The sequence below is a fragment of the Anopheles coluzzii genome, chromosome 2, assembly GCF_943734685.1.
Source record: "Anopheles coluzzii chromosome 2, AcolN3, whole genome shotgun sequence".
Classification (NCBI taxonomy): domain Eukaryota; kingdom Metazoa; phylum Arthropoda; class Insecta; order Diptera; family Culicidae; genus Anopheles; species Anopheles coluzzii.
In genome coordinates this window covers 44,087,223-44,112,399 of record NC_064670.1, presented here as the reverse complement: position 1 = coordinate 44,112,399, position 25,177 = coordinate 44,087,223, and positions in this window count along the sequence as shown.

Below are 25,177 nucleotides of genomic sequence, written 5' to 3'. Positions count from 1 at the left end.
GTGCACATTTTATGTTCTATGTCAGTTTATCCATTGTAAAACACTGCTAAACTGGTTCGATGAGGCATTACTGCCCATCGATTAATAAACACGCATAAACATAATCTTTTCCACCCTGGCGAACTGATCTTTTCAATAATAGTCATTTAGGAGTTAAGTTATTTGTATCATTTAAAAAAAATCCGAATCATGAGACTTATAATCTGAACCTGTCATCACAACTGCGTAAATGGTCAAAGGATTTGAATAATGAAGAAAAATTTAATTAATTAAAAACGAACTCCACCACAGAACAACGTCTATCTCTTTTTTGCACCTGGTGCCTTGCCGGTTTCTTTCCACTGTAGCAAAAGTATGAACAGGATTTCGTTCATTGCGCTTCATCTGCCGAAGTGTGAAAGTAGAACCTGTTTTACGCTGTTTATTTGGCTTGCATAGTCGCAGCTATCCCTTACGCCAAATCAACTCGTCTGCTGCATATATTTTCTCATCGCGGCAAAAATTATGCCACGAGATCGTACAAACTATTTTATACTACTAGTGCCCTGCACAGGTTCATTTTGTGTTGTTCGGTAACACATTTCCAACATCGGAATTTCACTTTTTCATTATATGTGGTACCTCAGTTCAAAGCACTCATCGAAGCGTAAACTTTTTTTTTGTATGAGCTTCATTTGTGTTTAAATAATAAAGGTAAATGGGAGCAAGTGGAGCTGGGACCTATGAACAAGATATTGCACTCGTTGGGTTGCATCGAAATGTATGAAAATTATCTTGTTTTATACTTTTGATTCGTTTTGTTTGGCTTTTTTGGGCTACTCTATTTCTGTCCTGCCGTTGCACTACATTTTGCGTTATTGCCATTTTTCATACCAATCGGAAAAAATGAATGCTGCACGGACGGAAATTCTGTCGATGCATGATGCATTGCAGTGTACTGGCACGCACGAATGCACGTCCGTAGTGACAGTGCAATTCAATGATACAACAGCGAAGCACAATGACCAAGCAAAAATGTTTGTCGGTGGCGGATCGATTGAAATGTGCTGAAAAACGGAAACTTAAATTTATTCATTGTCGCCGTTTATGATAATGAAAGGATACTGAAAAAATAAAATGTTATGCATTGAAGTACAATTGAGGTACTGCTGTGATTTAATACCATGCCGTGGGTTTATGTTTATCCACGCACTAGTTTTGATTGTACGCGGTATTTTGGTATGAGGTGTGATAAGGGCGGTGAATTGCTCATGAACTTAAATTGCTATATGATAGAATCCAAGGTATAGTTCAACACAAATGATGTCCATACGTTTATATTAATAAAGAGCTTGGGATTTATTTAACATAAAACAGCGTTATAGTGACAATTGAATTGAAATACATATTGATAGAATTGTATGATATGATAGAAATCAAGATTTTGATTAGATTTGACTTTTGTGACCATTAAACAAAGGTAAAATTTTCTTAAAGTCATGTATTGTACTGAATCATTTTGTGGTTACATAAACTTTATACTGCATGTTCTGTTGCATAATTTTAATTTTTTATAATAATTTGTGGTAATTAATGAAAACTTTAAAAATAATGAAAATTGTGAGCTATTTTCTCAAGATCACAACGAACATAAACTTAGTCTAAAAGATGCAGCAGAATTACATAAAAAAACGAAAAATAATTCAGCAGCTAGTTATGCAGCATACGATTTCGATAGGTTTACATAACATCATCAAATCATAAGAGCATCTATATCTGCATCATACAAAACTCGAATCGTTCCGAGCATAATTCTGTAAATGCATGTTTAACATTGTTTTAACAAAACTTTCACGACCAACAAAATAATCTGTTGAAACGGTTTGTTAAAGTAACACGATTAACTCTTCTCAAACGCACATGGAAACCATTTTTCTTAATTAGGCAGCATTAACACCTAACCAAACCACCTTTCCCGCTTTGCAATGTTTCAAAGATGTGCCAACAAGGGGTTACGTTTAAGTAGCGAACATGCAACGAACATGATGAAATTACTCAATTCCCTTTCAGTGCCCCATCCGGTAGGGTACTGCTGGAGTTAGGCAAAGGAATAACAGCGGGATAACTTACCCACCAGTTGAATGACTAAAGGTTTAAACTTCCAGACTGCTACCATCGGGTACAGTGAGAAAAGGCTTCTCGTTCAGCAACGTACAAATCTCCCGTACGCCGCACCGATTCAAAAGGTTTTCATTGAAGCCGTCTGGGTCGAACCATACAGCGCTTATATTAGCGCCTGAGCTTTTCATAATAAATTATCATTATTGTTCTGAATGATTTATTACTTTTTAAATTTCCGTCATACTACGGGTATGGGTGTTAGGAGGCACCTTTCGTTTCTTGAATCAGAAGCGATGAAAGCTAAAGCAGTGATTATAGTAAGCAGGAAAGAAAAACCAAAGGTGTTATAATCATATGTTTCGCTAAAATAGTTAGTTCTTACATTTTAACTTAAAAGAAAATAAAGCCATACCCACTCATAATCCACTATGACAGTAGGGAAAAATGATAAAATAATGATAAAATAACAGTTTTAACTGTTGAAAAATCAAACCGCTTTTCACATTGATCATTGTAATATTAAATTAACATCAATAAATGATTATAGTAAAATAACTTTATTTTTCTTCATACTACTTCCTACAATAAATGACTTAAATGCAATTGAAAGGACACAAGATCCCATGTTCATGCAGTAGTACGTAAAATGAACCACTTTTTATTTTCATAAGATTAAGATATAAGAGAGGATGCATGCAAACTCAAAGAACGCAATAGAATCTAGTACCAGTTGCTGCGTTGCGTAAGTTACATTTTTTTCCCCCGATCCCTAGGAAACGACTGCACAGCATCGGGCGTGACAGAACATTAAGAAGAAGAAATCATTCGTAGCGGAATTGTTAAGTGAAAAAATGTTCACACAGAAGACACACTTACTTGTGCATGAACTAACTTTTTGTTCTTAAGTCTTGCGCATAATACTTTCTACCCTGTGTATCTACACCCTTTCCTGTCTTTGTGCTCCTCTTTCTTCGTTTTTACTTCTACCTCCTTAATATTCAAAATGCTTGTGTTCTCCATAGAAATGCATAAATATTATGCTAGAATTGAGCGGAAACTAAACGACCGTTTTCGGAAAGAGCTGGTACAGGTTTTTGAAAATCGTTAATCATCTTGCTTTAAGACGGCAGACATTCCGTGCCCTTATTAGCAAACCAGCTTGAAGCGGATGCATGACGTCGGATGCAATTGCAAAAGGCAGCTGTTTTCTTGGATGAGTTTGAAGAAGACATTAATTTTCATTATTACAATCCGCTCTTTCGCCAGTTGATGTATCTGGGAAGCACAGAACGTATCTTTACCATACATATGCAATGTTCTTTTACACTGGAATTGTTGCGTGCACTGGCGTGCAGCATGCAGTTGTTGCTTTCAGTTCAGTTTTATTGTGTTCTCCCTTCCCTTATTTACTCGATCCTAACAATTCATGATTTTTCTCGATTTATTTAAAGTGACCATAGGTCTTATTGAAGTTGTAGTTTCAATCTTTTACGACACCTTCGACAATATGGTCCAAACAAATACGTAACACGAAACTATCAATTACTCGACGGACTGCCTGAAGTGTGCTAGACATGTGAGCGTTGCTCGTGAAAGGCAAGAGTCGACATATCAAAGAGATGTGAATGTGACAAGTTTTGTTGGTTAGCCTCAATTGCCTGCTTAAGGATAGTAACTGGTATGATCCGCTGACGAGGACAAGGTACGGTAATAGTGTAAGGCGGAATAATACAAAGCTGAGCAACACAGCAACGCAGAATGGAAATATACAGACGCAGAACATTTAAGTGATCGTCATTAGAAATAATTTGAGGTGCTGAATTGTATCCTGCAGCTTTTTGTTTTTTTTTTTGTTTTTTGTGCAAACAATGGTTGTTTATGATATTTGGGATAGTAATGTTATGTGTTTTCAGTGATTTGCTATAATGTCACACGATTGGAAAGCTATGTGGTACAGTCAGAATTCAATAGTTGAACGCTTCTTAGCTGGCATGCTTTTTAGTTAAACGCTCGATAGTTGACTAACAGTTAAATTAAAAAGCATGTGAATTATGAACAATATTGCGTTACAAACACCACTGCATTAATAATTATAATATTTTGGTAGTAATAGTTAAATCAGGATGCATAGGTAGTTGTAAGGAGTAGGTTAAGTTAGTGATAATTAAAGAAGATTCGAATTTAGAATTGATAAATAAAGAATAAAGCAGATTGGATTCGGACATCAAACAAACAAGTTCATCTTATCTCCGACACATAACTTGTGGTAGTACGGAAAACCCAGTTTTTGAAGAAAAAAAATGTAAGGTCCATAAATTACAACAGTTCGGATCGACCACTTCAGTACTTTGCAAAATCTTGATTTGAAAGCTAAGGAGTTCAAAATTACGAAGCAACTTATACAAAGTCCTTAGTAACCATAAATCCCTATCTGCCGATCTCCATAGAAAGCTCCATTCATCAAGGCTACCAAAATCAGAACTATGAATTAATAGTCTATTTAATATAGAGGCAGTTTGACAGTTAGATGAAAAAGATGAAAAACCTAACATTTCCACACAATTGAACACTATTTATTACCAATTGTGCTTTTACTGCACAAAACCTAGTGTAAATGTATATTTCCATTTCATGATCGTGGCATGGCGTAGTTTTTTACGTAATTCATCAGTGATAAACGACTACGATCAGGAAATCAGCCTCTTAGCTTTGATCCTCTTGAGCTGCACATAATTTCGTTTTAATTTTGGGCACTGATCTTGATGTAATCGATATTTCTACTATGTTCTCTAGTTATTCGTCAACTTCTTTAAAGAGAATCAAAGGACAAACGTTGTAAAAAATACCGAAAATGCATGCAACACAACTTAAACTTCAATGCATGCTGCGATGAAACGATTGAAACTGTTTCATCTGACTGTCAAAATTTTTATCGATTTTTTGTCAAATATTCTATAGGACCCTCTGTATTAATAATTAATAAAAAATAAATAAATAAATAAATAAATAAATAAATAAATAAATAAATAAATAAATAAATAAATTATATAGACTTTGCATATAATATTGGTATAAATTACAAACATGAAATATTTATCAAGAAATACGTTGTTCTCGATAACAAAAGATAAACTTGAACCTACCATTATCAACTCGATGGTTCCTGCTTGAAACATGATGGGCTAATACTAACACCAAACCCATTCACAACGCCACGTCAAAATGATAATATTTCAAACACAGCCTCCAACGCCGCCAATCGCGCTGCTCGCGTTGACTTTCGTTTTCCATTCGAAAATAATCAATATGTTACTGTCAGTAGGCTTTATACGATTGAATGCAAAAGATACTCTAACTTCCCTCGTCAGTGGGAGTCCCTAGAGTTCAATAACACCTGTCTGTGAGCTCTTTGATGCTATTCACAAGAAGCCATTCATGTAAACAGCACACTTTACCTCAACGGTATGGTTTCGTTTGTCACTTGATATTGTTGATTCATGTTGATACGTAATTTCGTTTCTTTTCTCATCACCTGGAAGCACTGGAGCAGCAAATGGCAAACTGACGTGTGGTAAACAAAGCTCTTTTCAACAAAGGATTGATCTTGTATATTGTTTGTAAAACATACACACAAACCAAGGCACAATGTTGAAAGTGAAAGTGAAACCAATATCATTTTTGATTTTACCCGTTATTTGAAATATATATATTCACATCAGTGAGAATTGGAAGACATGCTTATATTGTTTTGAGTCAGTATGAAATGATCGAATTCTTTACCCTTACCCGCTACTTTCTCTTTCACATACTTACATACTCACATTTCACATACATACTTTCTCTTTCACATTTAGATCATACTTTCTCTGCATGAGAACCAACTTAACTTTATGTAAGGCAAATTACTTTATAATTGTATTATAAATGTCATTAAGTTTATATTGCTTCACGATTTTGCATAATGAGCTAGGTAGGAAAGGTAAGTTACTACAAAAACACTTTTTAAGGCATCTATAAGGTTCAACATGATTGTACATAAAAGTGTATTGACTTTTATGACTTTTGACACTTTTTGTACCTTCTTCACTGGGATATGTATTTAAAGAAGATATTCTCTTTCCAAGATTTAAATAGAAAGAACATTCAAACATTGTATAGACTTTTCCTGAAGGATCCTGAAGGATCGAATTTTTAATTAAAGAAATTTTTTTCTTCACCAAGAGTTTAAATTAAGAAAAATATATTTAAATAAATTTATGACCATCAACTGAAGCTTTTGTGCTGAGCAGCTTAACTGTTTATCATGCTTCAAAGATAACACGTTTTTTTTTTCAAAGATTCATATAGCTTACCCTTTCTCAAGTTTAGGGATAAATTGACCGACTGCTGCTGCAATACAGCACAAAAAAGGGTTTCTTTTTATTTTGGGAGACGATTCGAAGGGAAGCTAGCAAGTAAGCGTAGGCTGAAGTTTCAGCCTGTCAGCTGTTTGCATTGTATAACAGTTTTCGAGCAGCTATCTAAGTGAGTATAATAAACAGGTGGGCTTTTTCCAAGGTGTATGACTTTAGAAGGCTGATTTTTATCGCTTCTGTTTCTGAACGAAGATTTTAAGAATATTTTATGTATTCGTCAAGGCTTCCGAAAGCTTGTTTGAAAAAAAGTGTTTACTCATCCTGTCAAAAAGTGATATTCAAATTTGGCTGTAAAAAACATGCTAAGAGACCACCTGGACTACATACACTTTGATTCTAGATTCTACCACCTGATCTCTTCAATGGGGTAAATGTAAACACCACCGTGTTTTGCCATTTTATCGAACAGGTACTCGAGTCTAATTCTAGCTTTGAGGCTAGAATAATCTAGACGGAAAATTGCAGGCTAGTTTTGTGTGTGGTTTTGTATGGAGTGTTGTTGTTTTCTTTGTTCATGACTAGTTTTAGTAACAAATGATGTTTAAATTTACTCCACGTGTTAAATGCTCAATAAAATTAAATTACCCTGTAATTTACACGTATAATTTAGCCAATATATTTGACCCCTGTAATATATCGTTTTATTTCATTCGTGGTAACCATGTAAAAAATAACATACGAAACCAATGTCACGTTCTAAAGGATTCGTTTCTAAATCTAAAGGAGGATCTAAAGGAGATCGTTTTATAAACCCTAAGTTTTTTTTATCCTATGCGTCTTGTATTGGTAACTGAAAGGACAGAATTATCCCTATACACATTCATGTTTCATCTTGCAGGGTGTTGACAATTTGGTTGAATTTGGCTTAAATGTTTTTAATGCCCATAGATCATATACTCATCGATGAGTTAGATCTTTTTTCATCGTTGCATATTCTATTAGTTATATTTCAATGCATGTTATCAGTTATGCTTTCAGTGGGGTTTTATTATTGTCGCTGTTCTAACCGGATGTTTCAAAAACTGTACGTTCGAAGTTTGATTCAACTATTGGTTATGTGAAATGTGATAGTTTTCGCATAGTTTTATGATTATATGATTTTTTACAGCAGCCATACTACAGCTTCAATGTTAACTTGTTACAATATAGTAATATAATTGTTTCCAAATATTTTGAGAATACAATCTTATCAATCATTTTAAATTCACTGTACCTTTTCTTCTCAAGTTTATTTTTAAGCAAGTTGTTATTCCTTTCATAGTTTTTTTTTTCAAAACTTGTCCCATGATGGATTGAAATTAACGTTCTGTTGGTATAAAGTTTCTACAGATTTGTAAAAAAGAGTCGAATAAGGTTGAACAGAAAAATAACAATTTAAAATGTTAAAACAAGGCAGTAAAGATTAGTTGTTCACAATTGTAGAGGTTAAAGGTACAAAAGTTTAAAGATGGGAGTTTCAATACGTTGTAGCAAAATACCAATTTGTGTTCTGAGTATCAAAAAAATGGAGGTTCTGTTGCTTTTTTGGCTTATTCATACTGTGTTAGCTTCTTTAGCAGTGAATGACGGATTCTGCCCTGAAAATCGCAGAGAATGCTCAAGAGGACTGTTAAACTCAATTATATTCCGACCTGACATGTTTTGGATTGAGTGGAAATAATTTATTCCCATGGTAAAACCTGTAGCTAATGTTGAAATCAACTATTTCTCACCACCTCTTCAGAATCGAAAACATTCCACGGATGGAAGTTAGCTATGCAGAAGAAAAAAAAACTCGTGGTTCCTATAAAGCATATCCTTCTTTTGAAGCCTGCCTCAAAACCATTTTGTTTCCTGCTACCTTTGCATTTCTATAGATTTCCATATTCGCTTTGCCGTCTCGTTCGGTTGGAATTGGCGAATGATGATGATGGCGATGATTATATTGCTACCAATTCAGTCCACCCAGTTCAACCCAAACGCTGCAGAGTCACTGCAGTATGGATTCACAATCACTCCAAAGGGAGTATAATGACCGTAGCAACGGCAGGAACATTTGCAATGATTGAATCTATTAATCGCCTCCTTTCGTTAGATTGCGTACCTTAGTTGACCTGGCTTATTTAAGTAATCATTTAATCCACGTATTTATCAAATAAAGATTTGTTCTATTAGAAATGGTCTCACGTATTACTTACTAACAACTGTTAGATAACACATTTTAAATGTTTTCAATATTGTTCCAATTACCAACAACCCACATAAAAATAACAGAATATGTTGTCTCGATTTAATTAACTAAAATTTAAAAATCAAACTAACGTTTCAAATTTTGTTTAGGTTTTAATACTAAATCAGACCTGAAAAAATAAGCGTCGTTCTATGACGTATTAGTGCAAGTTGTACAAGTTGTTTAACACGTTTATCTAAGTCCTTTACTGTCTAGAATGAAACATATTAACGAAGTAATATTAACATATTACTATCTAGAATGAAAGGTAATTTTTTTTATAAAATTTCCACAAATTTAATATGTTTTCTTTCAAGTCATTATAAAAGTAAGGCAAATTAGTAAAATGTTTATGAAGTTCCATAACATGGTATGTAATATTTTTCGTTCTATTATTTAATAAGAGATATAAAACCAAAAGAGATATAGAATCACTTTATCTGTACACAACTTATTCCTAAACTTCACTTTTCATCACACCGTTTGCATCATAAATATTAAATAAATATAAAAGAAAAAACAAACATCAAATGATCACCAAAAAAATATTATCAAAATGAACTTAGCAAGAGAGATTTACGTTTGTTCACTCAAATTCACAAATTAAATTTGAGAGATTTAAGAAGAAAAAAAAACAAACACAAGGTTTAATCAACGGTGACACAGCATTAGTTGCGAATACTCCGGTAAGCTGCCAATCGCTTGCACTGATAGCCTCGAACAAACAACACACGTAAAAGATTGTGTGTATCAAGAATGAGGTGAAGAAATTGAATATAATGAGCAATGATCACATTCAGTTATGCTCAACGCACAGTCGATTGTCTTAAGAAAGTAATGCATCGTCCCACGTTCTACTGGTGCCTTCATCGCTTCTGGACGTATAAGAATTGTGAAGTGTGAAAGAATAAAAAAGCATAAATTTCTCCAATCGATTATGGTATTCGTTTATGTTTGTGTGTGTTATGAATCTAATTTTAAAAAAGCCTTCTAAGACATAAACTTAATTGTTTATTTCTCCGGTTCTAACTGTTAACTTCAGATTTCTAAATTAATAAGATAACATGAAGTAAGTAAATACTCATGATTTGTTTTCATCTTTACCACAAGTAAAAAATATAAAAATGCATCAATCATCCAATATCAAACCAAACCAACTCAATCTGTCTCACTAAAGCGACTTAACAAATCAACAGATGGTTTTCTTTATAGAGTATGAATTGATAACATGTTGTTTTCAATCCACAACCATTACTGACAAACAATCCGCCAGTACATGCTCTATTGAAATAGAGAACGTTAGTGTGTGATCTTGAAATTAAATTCTCAAGAATAGTATCAATCATATAATTTACATCATTTCAATACACCCACACAACGGTTTTCTCTGTCTACCGCATTGCTAACGAAATCAACGGATGTGTTTGAATAAATCATAAATGCTCATTCCCTGAATTTCCATATTCTATGATTTAGTTAGCGTCGAAAATAATCAAGCAAAGTCTATGAGTGAATGTGTATGTGTTCTTTTACACAATTTATGTTCCTTTTCCATCTTACTGTATGAGATATAAACACAATACTGGTCCCATGTATGCTATTCAATGCATACTGGAAGTGATTGGAACAGGGACTATGAATAAAAAATAAAGAAAATGCCAAGGGTTTGTGAGTGAGGGGGTTTAGTGAATGAATAAGAAAAATGACAGTTCATAAAATTGCGATCAAAGATATTGGCAAAAATCACTTTTACACCAATTGATTGCAACGGACAATTTCATTGATTCCACAAGACGATCTTTATGGTAAAGGCATACATTTGTGAGTATTAGAGTAAGGGTTTATACGCTGTCGTGTCCCAAGCACGTGGTTGTTCATCACTAAGAAGCAAAAAATCATCAATCATCGTTGAAAACCACCACCACCAGGGTTTATATGCTATTCAAGATGGTTTATCCCTAAAGCATAAATATCGATGCCCAGTCATTGTAATGCTGCCATGGTGGATTTAGAAGGATAAGGGTCTGTCGTACGTTGAGCAATCATTTCCTTAGAATTTCCGTTATGTAGTAGTAAAGGTAGAGAAAGTTATACCAAAGATAACGTCTTTAGCTACTGGTGTTGATACCATTTGCCAGCTAAATGACAATCCATGTATCTTTGTTGGCAAATTGATGTCTGGTCCCTTCTGGTTATATCTTGAAGGAGATGCTTTGAACCCTATCAGGAGAAAGATTGGTTTCGTTTAAACTATAAGTACAAGAAATGGATCGTAGCGTGTTCGTACTGTAGCTACAATTAGATCTCACCGATTTATATATTCATTACTTTTAAAAAAGCACGAATATGCCGTGGCATCAACCAGGATTTTAAGCTTGAAATTGTATAAAAGATATGGATAAGATAAGTAGAGACATGAATTAATATGCAAATCATACTCGATCAAACGAATCATCCACTCTGTTTGAGAGGTAGGACCTGATAAAATGCGATATGATCTGCAAAATACTAGCCACGGTTACAACATTTTTATTCACAAGATAACCATGATTTTATAATGCATCTGAGCTTTCATCGATGGTCCATCCAAAATTGTAGTGGTGAGCCTTCAACACGCTTGTAGTATGATGATCGTACGTACCGTCGCGGTAGGCCAGTGTTCCGCTGACATGTATCGAAGTAGAATACCACTTTTTTCGAATCGGACTTTTCGACTCTAGATCGTCCAGACGATTATAGAAACCCTGAAGGGGTTTCCCTTATTGGAAACGTTGGAGTTTAGAGGCCTCACCTTGGGTAAGGGGACATGACTAAACTCTTTAAATGATAAGTCGATAGATGTTGGATGGGCATAGTCTTATCCTGACAGTTCTGAATCTGACTCGCCATGGTCGGAGTTGGTTTTATTTATATTCAATAGATGTTATGGTGCAGTCCCGTGGTACAGTCATCAACTCGAACGACTCAATAACTTGCCCGTCATGGGTTCAAGCCCAGAATGGACCGCCCCCCGTAGCAAGGATTGATCTTTCGGCTACGTGGTAATGAATTAAGTCTCGAAAGCCTTCTCGAAAGAAGAAGAAGATGTTATGGGTCTCGTACATTTGGTTTTGGAATGTGTTTTTGTTCCAATTAAAGGTGATTAATATGAGGTGCAATTTATACATTGTTTATACATTGCAATTTATACATTATAGAGTGAGGTGTCGGTCATTTTGTGCCAATACTACGCTTTTAGAGTTTTTAAGAACGTTCTGGAAAGTTCCAACTGTTCTAGACATAAACGGATGCGTTAGTCGATCTTTGCCTAAGCTGCGTTTTTAGTGATAGGTTGCTATGCGTTCTTTGTCTGTCTACATTGCTGCAGTAACGCTTGAATTGCTTATGTTGCGCGTTTCGGTTATTTTCGATAAGTGTGTTTCAATTGTTTTTTTCCATGAACGGTGTGTTTTGAACTCTTCCGGATGTGTTGTTATGATATGATATGATTTGCAGAGTGTTATGATGAATGTGTTGATTTGGGATTTGGGTGTGATTTGGCTATCCGAAGTGTGTTACAATGTATTGATAGTGTGGTTTATTATAAGTTCTGTATTTTTGATATGCTACACGCCACAGTTCCAGGAAAACGATGCTTGTGATGCCCTTTAACGAAAGTCTCGACGTATTTGGCTGTTATTTCCAGCCAACATCAGTCAAAGCACATTTAACTACGTGGCGTTGTGAATTTTTTATATGGTTCAATTAAATATGATGCAAAGACGTGTGAAATCCAAGCAGGATAATTTACCCCTACTTTTTACTGCCAATCATTAGATCTCGAGGTCGATAAACAGACTAACGAGCCAAAAACAAACGAGCCTTAACAAAGAGATGGAGCCAAACCAATGGCAAAGATTAAGAAGTCAAAACGGATGAAAGATTGCCAGCCAGTAAGTCATGCGGGCGGATCGGTAAGCTAAATCCACCATGAAAAAGAAAAGCCCGAAACTCTAGCGGTACGGCTCGTTTGGCATGACTCAACGTTGTTTGATACACTGTGACGATGGGTGTCTTCGTTTGCTACACGCCATTCCTACGTTCCTTGGTAAAAAAACCAGAGATGGGCCTGGGTTTTGTGAAGCGTGCCAAGTGTAAGTAAGATGGATGGAATCGATGGAAAACCCAAACGATAATAATCGCGGCCCATGCGGCCGTGTTATATTCATGAACGATATATAGCAGTATTAAAGGTATTGAGAGCTGTTGATAGTGATACTTGGTGAACGTACCGTGCCAGATGTTGATAGACGTACTATTGTGGTAGATCAGGAATACATCGTATCACCGTACCGATGCTGATCACTAGGGTGACAAAAATGATTAGTGGAGCAAAGTACGTGATTCCTTTATTTTATTTTTTACATTCATTGTGTTTGCTGTTTAACTCATTACATTGTTCGATGTTGATGAGCAAAAAGCATAAAACGCAATTCTGAAAAATCTGTAAAATAATCTTAATATGAAATAAGCTCAGTTAGTCATTACACGTGCAGATATTATTATCTTAAACAAATGTATAAATGCATTTTAACATGATCAAAGATAAGAAAATCAGTTTAACATAAACTTTAAATCGCTCAAGTGATACCAATTACCCCTTCCAACTAGAATATTTTGCTGCTTTTCCGTATCGCAACCATAAAACTTGTTTATCTTCCAGAGAGCCCCTAATAAATAAAGGTGTTGCCTTGTTTTATCAATCGCCCAAAAAGTAGAACACGCCCTTTTTTGTCCAGGCTACCGTGACCATTTTACAGTTATTAATTTCCTTAGTGAGCCATACTTCTAGTCTTGCTAACTAAAAGACAGTAAAAAGTAATTTTGGAAACAAACAAAACACATTAGGAGCAAAATCTAGTAACAAATGCCAGAATGATATTTAAAGCAGCACATGACCGCAGAGAAAAAGGCTTTTTCTTGCATTGGCGTTTTAGCGTAAAACAGTGAAAAAAGGGAATTTATTATTCAAAAAACGATGGGGGAGTTGTTTGAACATTTTAGATCTTTTTTTATTGGAGGAATGAATAAAGCTCAAACGAAAGGAAATATTTACCGTTTTAGCCAAGCTGAAATCTATGTAAACTATTTAAATATCGCATGGAACGAAGACAAAATAAAAAAGTCTCCTCACCATTATCACCATTAGGCGAGAAAACAAAATTATCCCATGATCGGGTCCTGAGTAGACTTAAGAAGCGCCGTTAAAAGGTCGATAATATTTTAAATATTTAATCAGGTTGCGGAATCAGCCACCCGGCAAACACAGCTACAGGTGTATTTAATGCATTCATGAAGAATGCACAATTTTCCACTCTTCATTCTCTCTCGTCACCTCGAGGAATAATAAAGAATAATGTACATTTTTACATAAAATAGTTTCCAGGTGATCATCGACAGAAAGATTTTAAAAACTTTATGATACTTTGGACCTTTTTGTGGAATTTAATTTTACAAATCCAGTAAAACAAAACAAAATCGCTAGCTACTTGACAAGGTTTTCTTTCGCATTTAACCAGCCATTTTAAAAAGAAAAAAAATTTGCTGTTGTGAAAAGAAATTTCCTTAGATGTTTAAGTGTGAACGTAAGCTAAATAGAACGAAAGAAAAAACCCAAAGCCTGCCTATCAAAACAAACTTTTACCGCGCGGTTACATGAGGTGAAATATACAGCGAAATGAACTATTTGACAGGAGAAATATCTGACAGGTACAGCTAAAGGGTTGGGGGAGACACAACATCCGCTTTCGAAATTCTATAAAAAATAATAATCAGAACATTCCCTAATTCGAAGAAATTATGAACTGTTGACTGAAAATTGACGAAGTACTCGATATTGAAGTTATATAATGGATTTAATTACGATTTTGTGCACGTTATTTGTTTACATTGCACATCAGCTGATTGCTGTGATGCTTTATCCGTCAGCTATTTCGCCTGTCAAATAGTTCATTTCGCTGTATATTTCACCTCATGTGGCCTCGCGGTTAGACCCTTCACGATTCTAGTCAGCTTTATTATATGAAGTTTTACAGTTGGAGGCTGAAATCATGTAAACCAAGAACTGTGTAGAAACGAGGTCAAATATTAGCCAAATCAGATTGGCCATCTTGAATGCCATTTGACAACCGAAATCCCTTGAAAATTCATCATTCCCTCAAACATTTACTTGTACTTCAGACATACATACTCTTCCTGTAAAATGTAAGAACCAATTAATATTTTTCTTGCAATGACCAGACCGATTTATTATTTTAATTACAAGTAAAATTTTAATCGAAAAGGGCTCTTAGATGTCAAACTGCCTGTAACGAACTTTTGGCTACTTGTCAAATCGTTCTACAATACGGGACCTCGTTGCTACACAGTCCTTGATGTAAACACTCCATACAAAACCACACACAAAACTAGCCTACGATCTTCAGCCTAGATTATTCTAGCCTCAAAACCAGGATTAGATTCGAGTACCTGCTCAAAAAAAATGGTAAAACAGGGTGGTGTTTCTATTTACACCAAGATGCATTAAAGAGATCAGGTGGTGCAATCTACAATTAAAGTGTATGTAGTCGATGTGGTCTCATAGCATGTATTTTATAACCAAATTTGATCGTCTTTTTTGACACGACGGGTGAAAACTTTTGCTCAAACAGGCTCTAGTAGCTTGAAGAATACACAAAACATTTTTAAGATCTTTATTCAGAAGCAGAAGCAATAAAAATCAGTCTTCTAAATACATACACCTTGGGATAAGCCCATCTGTACATTATACCGACTTAGATAGCTGCTCGAAAACTGTTATACAATGCAAACAGCGGACAGACTGAAACTTCAGCCTACGAACTTAAAACGGAAAGGGCCTTTATGATGGCAATGTTAAAGCTAAAGTAGTAATTGCTTTTTACACAGACAGCTAAAAAAAATGAAAATGCGATTTGTATAATTGCAATACAAACATCGTACAAAAAAGTATTAGTCGTTTTTAACATTTCACTAGCCCCCTTTCTAATAGGACAAGTTTTCTTTAGTTGTGCAAGTAAAAACAATTGAACGTGAAATTCACGATACCGAATCATTTTGATTGAATTAGTCAGTTTTCATGCATGATGCCTACGTGTAAACTAGAGCAGCTTATCATCAAAATATCTATTATTAATATTTTAAAAACATACAAATAAACTCTTTCATTTCGGTGGAAAGTGCATAATTAATAAAAAAAATGATGATAATTTTGTTTATTCAAACACCTTGATTATTTGTTTGCTTCTATCTGTCTAACGCGACATTGGTTTAAAGTTTTGGGATCAACGTGCTCTACAAACCTTTAAACCACTTTTTTAAACTTTTTTTTTGAGCATTAGAGGGTTTAAGGAGTATTTTGATTCTTCAAACAAAACATGCCATTTTGGAAGCATGATCTATTGTCTCAAGTCGGTCTTGTACGCAATGGTTTTGCAGAAAAATCATTTTGTAGCTCGATAAACTTGTTCTGGATTTAATGAGTTTTTGCAGGAGGAAAAGAATTGGAGGCTCCTTGTAACTGGTGATAGGGGGAGGGGTTCTGACCGATAGGGGGGATGCTTGGGTTCTCTCGCCCGCGAGACCCCTATCGAGCACGGAGGCCCTCGATGAGACTTCTGTAGCCACTTTTATGTATGCTGGACCTACCATCTATGTTTAATCCGCTACTGTAGTGTAGGATAGAGTTGAAAGACATTCCTGAATAGCTTGGGACGATGACGTAGTATGACAAGCTTTACAACACTCCCGTTATGCGATCAAATCTATATGGGCATCTGAAATGCAGCTTTTGTGTCGATTCAAACTTACTTTCTTTTTCTACAAATTGCTCATTCTGACACAATGAATCATTTCTAGAATTTATTCATGCCAGGTTGAAAAAAACTGGTGCGAGTTTTTCAATTAATCTCAGAACATGTTGGCTTGCAGTTCCCATGATAAAAACAAATTTTTTAAAAGAAAGTTGTTTTAATCTCCTTTGCAAAAAGTAACTGCGTAATCAGACGATGGCATACTGACAATGAACGTCAGTTCATTTTTTTTCATTTGCAAGATTATCAGGAATCTTGCACGTCTCACGAATAATCATTCCACCTGGGTTGGTGATAGAAAAGTGCAAACAGTCTAGCGTCAAGGCAGAAGAAACGTAAAAGGTGTTGAAAGTGTTTTCTTAAACTAAAACCTTCGTTTAGGCATGGGGCGAACTACTGCCAGCATTGCGATTTTTTCTCATGTTACGCTGATAACGAATCGGCTACGGAGTATCATTTTACAACCTGAGCAACAGAGCTAGGTTGAGAGCATGAATTTGACGCACAAATCAATGCAGTACTCGAGTGCACTTGTCTTTTCTACGGTTCGAAGGCCACCCTAGCTGAATAACGTTGGTAAGGTAAAAGCAAAACCAAAACGGAACAAGATTTTCCACTACACGTTTTACTTTCCAGTCGAAGAGAGTAACTTCTTCTATTTCCTTCTGTGGCTTTTCCCGTTTGCTATGATTTCACTTGCACTTTAACCATCTATCTCGACCTCATGAGGCTTACAGGTTCGCGTTTTCCTCGTCGGTATGATGTGATTGTGTAGCCTTGCGCATCAGCACTTTCGGTCGCATCGAAGGCATCGTGGCATGTTCTTACTGCGCTCGTTCATTCAGTCCGCTTTGATTTCCACAATTCTGCCTACAAGTTTGTGTGTCTGTGTATGTAAAAAAATAACGAACAAAGTTTTAACTTCTTTTCCAACGTTGGTTCCACCGCAAAGAGTTGCTTACCCGTTTGTAATGCAATACATTTTCAACGTGTGATGAAAGGGCCGTTGGTTTGGTAGCTGCATTTTTTATGTTTCTCCAGAGTAGTACTCGACCGTTCTGATGTTCTGACCAACATAGAGGGTGATTTCTTATGTCTGGAACTCTCTATTTTCAATTGAATAGTCTATAAACTCACCGTTTTACTTTTTTACATAGGCAGGCTTTTCCTCCAGCTCTTTTATTTTTCTAGCACTTAAAGTTCGACTCATACGTTTAAAGCTACAACTATTATAAATAGGAAGCAATTGATAGAGAAAAGTTTACCGGTTGAACAATCGTTTGCAATTATTGCTGCATGGAGTACATTCTACCTCATAGAAGCATAAAAAGCTGTAACGAACCCGGTAAAAAATAGACTAGTAAAAAAACGAAACATTTTCACTCTCGCTCCAAAATTGTATCGGTTCGGAGAAATTCAATATGTATTTCTACATACATGGTACACTGCGTGTAGGATGTTATGTGTGGCATTAGCACACATTTAAATCCAGCTAGCCAAAAAACACAACAAGCTTGGTACACAACCTTACAAACTCGAAAATTAAATATGTGTAAACTATTGTTAATGCCTTATTACCCTTTCAGAGCGTGATGATTTCCAAATGATTTTCTTTATCTTGAATACACAAATTATGCCCTATACGGTTTATATATCATTTTAAATTATTTGTATATGCCTTTTTGAATGCATTTTCACCCGAAGTTAAAACGTAGTGTTGCATTTGTTGACATTTTCTGTCTGTATTGTTGTTTTCTTCGTAAGTCAAAATCATTTTTATCATACGCATTCCCAAGAATTTCACAATCCTTTTTCTACAAAAATTAGAAGTAAATTGAAAAAGTTGTAATAATTTAACGTAACAGCTTTATAGAGCAATAACTTCATCATCTAATGACCGCTTTCAAGGACCAAAACGAAGCAAAGAGACCGACCAGCATCCATGCAATACGCTCGAATGCAGTTTCTGACAATAAAAGTTAACTTTGAAAGCACTGCGAAGCAAAAGGAGTAAAACCACTTCTTGCCACTGCCTTCTTGCGAAAGAGAGTATTCCGTCCGTTCCCTAACCCGTCAAACTCCCACATACACACACACCTCCACATTCCTATAATCTTCACGATCACGTCAATTCATTCACTCTGTGGAAGCGTGAAACTGTGTGAAAAAGAATACTAAACTGCCATAAAAATCATTTTTCAAAGTCCTCACGTACAGTTTGAACCTGGTTCGGAGGTGCTGGAAGCTTGAAAACTTGTTCTTTCCTGGCACAGCAATGCTTCGAAATGAATAGTTTTTCTTTTTTCTTCTTTGAAACATTTCGTTACAAATTTCGTTCAATTTCCTTGCAAAGATAATTGAATGTCGATGTTGATGTATCGCTGCAGAATGATGTCGAAAACTATACTGGATATCCTTTAGCACTCGGAATATTACATTGTAAAGAGGAAGAAATAATAATCAGGTGTCAGATGCTTCATCGATTGAGATTTGAATGGTTTTGTTTTTGTTTGGTTTTGGTTTTGGTTTTGAATGGTATGAGTATTGTTTAAAATTACGAAAACTTAAGGCATTTTTAGCCCGTAATATTTTTACTAATTCAAATTGGTTCGGTCCCACTCCTGCATAACTTGCTTAACTGAAGCATAACTCTTAAGTTTTAGAAAAAATAAATATTTCCAATACTTCTACTCGAATCATTGCAAGAACTCATGACCGTGAGGCAAGACGAGGTGAAATATACACCGAAATGAACTATTTGACAGGCAAATAATCACATGTAAAGCTAAAGGGTTGGGGGAGATACAACATCCGCTTTCGAAAATCACTGGAAAAGAGTATCTTCTTAAGCGGTACATTTACAAATGGGAAGAAATGATGAACTGTTGACTGAAAATTAACGAAATACTTGAGTTATTAAATGGATTTAGTTGCGATTTTGTACACGTTATTTTTACATTGCACATCAGCTGGTTGCTGTGATGCGTTATCTGACAGATATTTCACCTGTCAAATAGTTCATTTCGCTGTATATTTGACCTCGTCTGGCCTTGCGGTGAAATTGCAAGATATTTTGATTCATTATCTGGAATACTTTGATCATAATTTCGAGCTGACAAAAAAGCCCTAAAATGGATTCTTTTCTATCGAACAGTGTATGGGACAATACGAAACTCTTGTACATTATACGTTTGTCCTTGGTTCAAGCTGGAATTCCTCAAAATATATCTTCTATAATACAAATTCTAGCAACGACTTACTGTGCGTTACTGCAGGGTTCTTGGGCCGTTTCGCTTGAAAAACAGACATGTTGCAGTATGAGCAAACTATGAAACAGCAGAGAAAACCCTAGTACCAGACTACTTTGATCTGTTACTTGATTACCTGTTTTCTTGCTCGTGTTTTCGGTTGCACACTTTCTCTCTTGCTCTACTTCTCCTATTGCTTTCTCAATCATTTATTTCACAGACAAATACATGATATTTTGTATCTTTTTAGTCACTGTCTATCTAAATTATGTGTCTTTTTCTGTATTTGACTCTAAATCCGCTTTTTAGCAGCTCAATAAAACAATAAAAGCTTTTTCTAATTTTGGGAGTTGCAATGATATTTAACGAAGAGCAGAAATATTATTCAATTCAATTTGGCTATGTTTCTCAATTTGAAATTTAGATTCCAAACAGTACATAAACAGAAACAAGCCTTGAACCAGTGGCGGATTTAACGGTACGCGGACTGAGCGGCCGCGGGGGGCCCCGCCAATTTAGGGGCCCCGTGGATGGTAATTCCAGCATATACAACAATGTGTACAGTAGTCTCATCGAGAACTTCTGTGCCCAAAAGGGGCCTCATGGACGAAGAGACTCATACTTGGTGTTTCGTACTTGGTGTCTAAAAATGATATGAGTGTCTAAAAATGATTATTGGTGTCTAAAAACGATGAGCACTTGCTTTTTTTCATTATTTCGTTTCATAGACTTGACAATCAAGTATAATTTGTAATTCGTTGTTAGGGAGTGTGTTAGATCGTCATCAAAAAGTTTGTGATCTAAGCGTTACACTGGATTCTAGTTTAAATTTCCGTTTACATATTGACAACACTGTTAACAAGGCATACTAGGCATACTGTTAACAAGATGCTAGGTTTTATCTTTCGTCAATTCCGATAATGTAGTCATGTCTTAAGTCTTATGTCGTTGTTTACTTGTATTGTGCGCTCGTGGGTGAAGTACTGATCAGTACTTTGGTTCCCGAATAGCACTACGATGATTACCACAATAGATGCAATACAACGGAAGTTTACAAGACTTGTTTTAAAATGCGACCAGAGGACTTACAACCATGATAGGTTATCGCTCGCGTTGCTTTTTGCTTGGTCTACAGACGCTCGAACACCTTTTAAGGTAAACCAATGTGAATTGGTTGCTAAAATAAAAAAAAAACGAATTGGACGTTGTTTATTAGAAACGAGCACCATCTACGTGCCTTCGAGACCTCTTCACTCTCGTAACTTGCTTGTTGATGAGTGCAGGCGTACCTTATATGGATACTGTTGAGACGTTATCAACAGTACTCTTTCTTTCGCCCGCAGTAAATTATTATTAATAATAACAAGCGTTTTATAAGCTGCCTTTAAGTTAGAATTTTATTAGGAGACGCTAAAACATCCGTCACTTGTCTCGGGCTAAGGCGAAAGAGTGAACTTTCTTCTCTCCCGTAGCCCCGATCGTGAGCCTTCGGGAGTGCTCGGCCCGATCAGTGTTGGACGTTGTCCACACTAAGCATTTACCGCGTCGCCCTCTGTCGGCAATTACAGGGAACAATACCTTCTGTGCGATTCGGTTGTTAATAATAATTAACAAATACTATGAGCCATTACTAGCTATGATAAGGCATTTCAATACATGGTCTAATCACTTTGATTGTAATTCAACGACCAACGCATTTAAAGATAATATTTTATTAATTTCCAATTTTGGCGACAGCGGATTATGGCAGATGTTAGGGGAATAAGATAGGGATTTGGTTTTGAATAGCGAAATAAATAAATTAAATTACTAATAAATAGATAATAAATAGATAATAAATAAATAAATAAATAATAGTAAAATAATAATAATAAAATAAATAAATAAACAAAATATAAACTTTAAGGGCCGAGTAGTTGGGAGATCTCAAGAACCCCCAACCCCCGCCAGCAAACCATTACGGTGAGTTACGATACCAACGGGGGGCCTCAACGCCTTTTACCGCTTAGAGCCCCCGACACCCTAAATCCGCCACTGCCTTGAACACAATCATAACATCGGTGAAAGACCATCTTCTTCTTCTTTGGCTCAACAACCGATGTCGGTCAAGGCCTGTCTGTACCCACTTGTGGGCTTGGCTTTCAGTGACTAATTGATTGCCCCCATAGCAGGATAGTCAGTCCTACGTATGGCGACGCGGTCTATTTGGGGATTGAACCCATGACTGGCATGTTGGTTAAGTCGTACGAGTTGACGACTGTACTACGAGACCGGCGAAAGACCATCACCCAATCATTATTCAGAAGTGAAACAAAGATTGGCATCTAGTAATGACTTTAAGGAAATTCATGATATATATTCATTTAAAAAACCATTAACTTTTTTTCTTGTTAGTCGGATCTAAATTGTCACACCCTTCTTCTTTTCATGTAATGACAATCTTACCATATGCCATCATCCGCCCGAGGGTTTGGAGTTTTTCCGTGTATCCGAGTTTGAATATGGGATGACACATGTAGCCATTCGGCACAAACAGGGAAGTCCTGATAGGAGTTTAAATAGGTGAGCCTATATTATCCCTCAGAGGTGCTTCGGGTCCTATTCCAGTGCTAAGCAAAGCGGTTGTAGCGCCCGAAATGTAACGAAGTACACCATGTAAGTATTTCTGCTTCGTTATTCATTCTGGATATACACTGCAAGACATATTTCCACATTTTTATTACTGGACATTTTGGACCACATCATCCAAACGTCAATCCTCCAAAGGTTTCCAATCCTCAATCCTCCTGATCCAGAGGTACTGACCAGCTAAAATTTTATTTTGTCTTATTTTGCACAACAAAAGTATAGGCTCAGGAATCTGTAAATGATTAAATAACGTATATCAGGATACTCAGTCGTACGAATGATGGTACGTATGGCTAGATACATATGGGGTCTAACCATCCATTCACATTTCTCCAATAAACATTCATACCCGTTTTAGGTTGTCCTAATATTGCACAACCCTTTTGGACGTACTTATGCATTCATTGGATGTGGCGTGATTTGGATTAACGCTTAATTTCCATGAAGCGATTTTAAATTACAAAGCTTAGTGAATTATGCATCAAAATAGTTTTCAAAAAAAATATATTCATGACTTTGTTCACACAAAACTCCATTTTCATTTAAAAGCCATTCTTCTGTCCAGCCATTGTCCTTTCCATATATTCGCCCCAAAAGCAATGAAACGCGGTTAGTGTGAAAATACCCTCCTAGCTACAGCAGCGTAGTCATTACCATGTATAGATTTAACTACGAAGCTGAATGGGTTTCAATGCGTTTCACATTAATTGTGGCGAGTATTATTTTCATTTAATTTAGTCATTCACGCCAACCCGCAATGTGCAATTGCCAGAAATTGCAATGCACGGAAAAGATGTATGTGTGTATGTATCCATTGAGGTTGTTTTGTTTTGTTTTTCATTTAACTGCAGTTGAGGTTTGATGGGAAAGAAAGGAAGAAGTGCATAATGGTCATTGTCCGATGCTCTGTTTTGTGTAAATTTGGCTTGGAACTAAATATCACTCGACATTTCGGGGCATTTGAAAGTCACATTATCCTGTATTTCGCGGGAGCCGAAAAATGACCTCACGCTATTTACGAAATGCTACATTATGATTTAAATATTTTGTGGATATGGGTGTTGTCGATTTTTTACGGTCTATCCTTGATTAATCGAGTGCAGAATAAGTACAGCTATTAAAAATTGGACTTTTTTCAAATGTTCAAACAGCCAGGTGAGACCAACCAGAATACCTCATGCAAACATGCTTAAATCACGTTAAAGTAGGAAAAAACAAAAGAATGGGGATATTTGGGATAAAGATTGAACGGAATGAGTAAAAAGAGGAGGAACTAGAAAAATGTAAAACGTGAAAAAATATCTCGCTGGGGACATATACTGTACTGGTAAAGACGGTTGCTGCAAACAACACCAAGAATACAAAGTTAAAAAAGAAAGGAACAAATGAAATTAAAAAGTTTGTAGCCAAGAACGTCTCCTCTCTCACCGACTATCTCAACCGCACGAGTACTCGTTCCGTCTAGTGGGTGGGTTGAGTGGATAGGGGTTTTTTTTAATCAGAAAGCTGTACACACATACCGAGCAGCATGTCATTACTGTTCCGAACGGTGGCAACTGTAGTCCCAGAACCGGAAGCGCTGTTATCAGCGGTTTGACAGCAACCTCGGCTTAGATCCTCGGCATTCCGTTTCTATTGTTTCGACAGCAATGAAGGCCCGTAGGTCACACGTTCACAAACTAACACAAAAGAATTTTAACCGGAGGTGTGCTATCGGTACCGATTGCATATTCAACCTCACTGTTAGCGACAATATAGCTTTTTCCTTCTAGTCCAGTTTTTTTTTTTTTTTTTTAATTTTTGTGGAACATTTGACGAAGCCACTGCCGCTGCAGTACAGCTATGTAGCATGATTTTTTTTCCTCCCGTTGGAGAGATTTTTCTTGCCCATGACGTTTATTACTTTCGTACGTTGTGGCCAAAACTACTGCGTAACACACATTCTACCTTTCGAATACAAATTTAAAATGTATGCATTCAATCGATGGTAAATTTTCATGAGAAGAAGCGTGCAAGTTTTCTAAAACTACCGTGCTGATATAAAATACATTTATTCAACTCTGGTAGATTAGATGATTGCTAAAAACTCCCAACTGGCTACGATAATTTGAATGAGATAAAGATGAATCAATAACGTCACAAACAAACAAACACAACTCGAGATGGTGTGATAAGAACATGACTTTGATTCTAGCCTTCCATTTGGCACAACGTCCTTCGCGGCCATGCCGGCTTTCGAGGCTTATTCAGTACCATGCAGCTTGGACTCAGGACGGGCATGTTATTGCGTCGTACTAGTTGACGACTAACGGTACCCCCCGATACTAGCATTAAGGACGATCGATACCGATCTGATTCTCAGGTTTAAGCAAGCTTCAAACCGCTATTCCCTGGCACGTAAAGAAACGTGTTGTAAGCGAACACGTGAGCGTACGTACGTATTCAACCGAACGGGGTTCTTCTTGCAGCGGCTTGAATCCAACACACGTCCTGTCGTTTTATATGCATTATCTTAAACCTTCTCTACAAAGACAAAGTAAAAACTGCAAGAAATAAATAAACATCACTACAGATCAACATTGCGAATAGCACCAAGATATAAGCAGTATGTAACACCGCTCTAATACTTATAGAAAAGTATGACAAACCATGCCGGAAACTGCAATATGGTCGAAAACCAAACTAAGATGACCATAGTAGCTAAACATG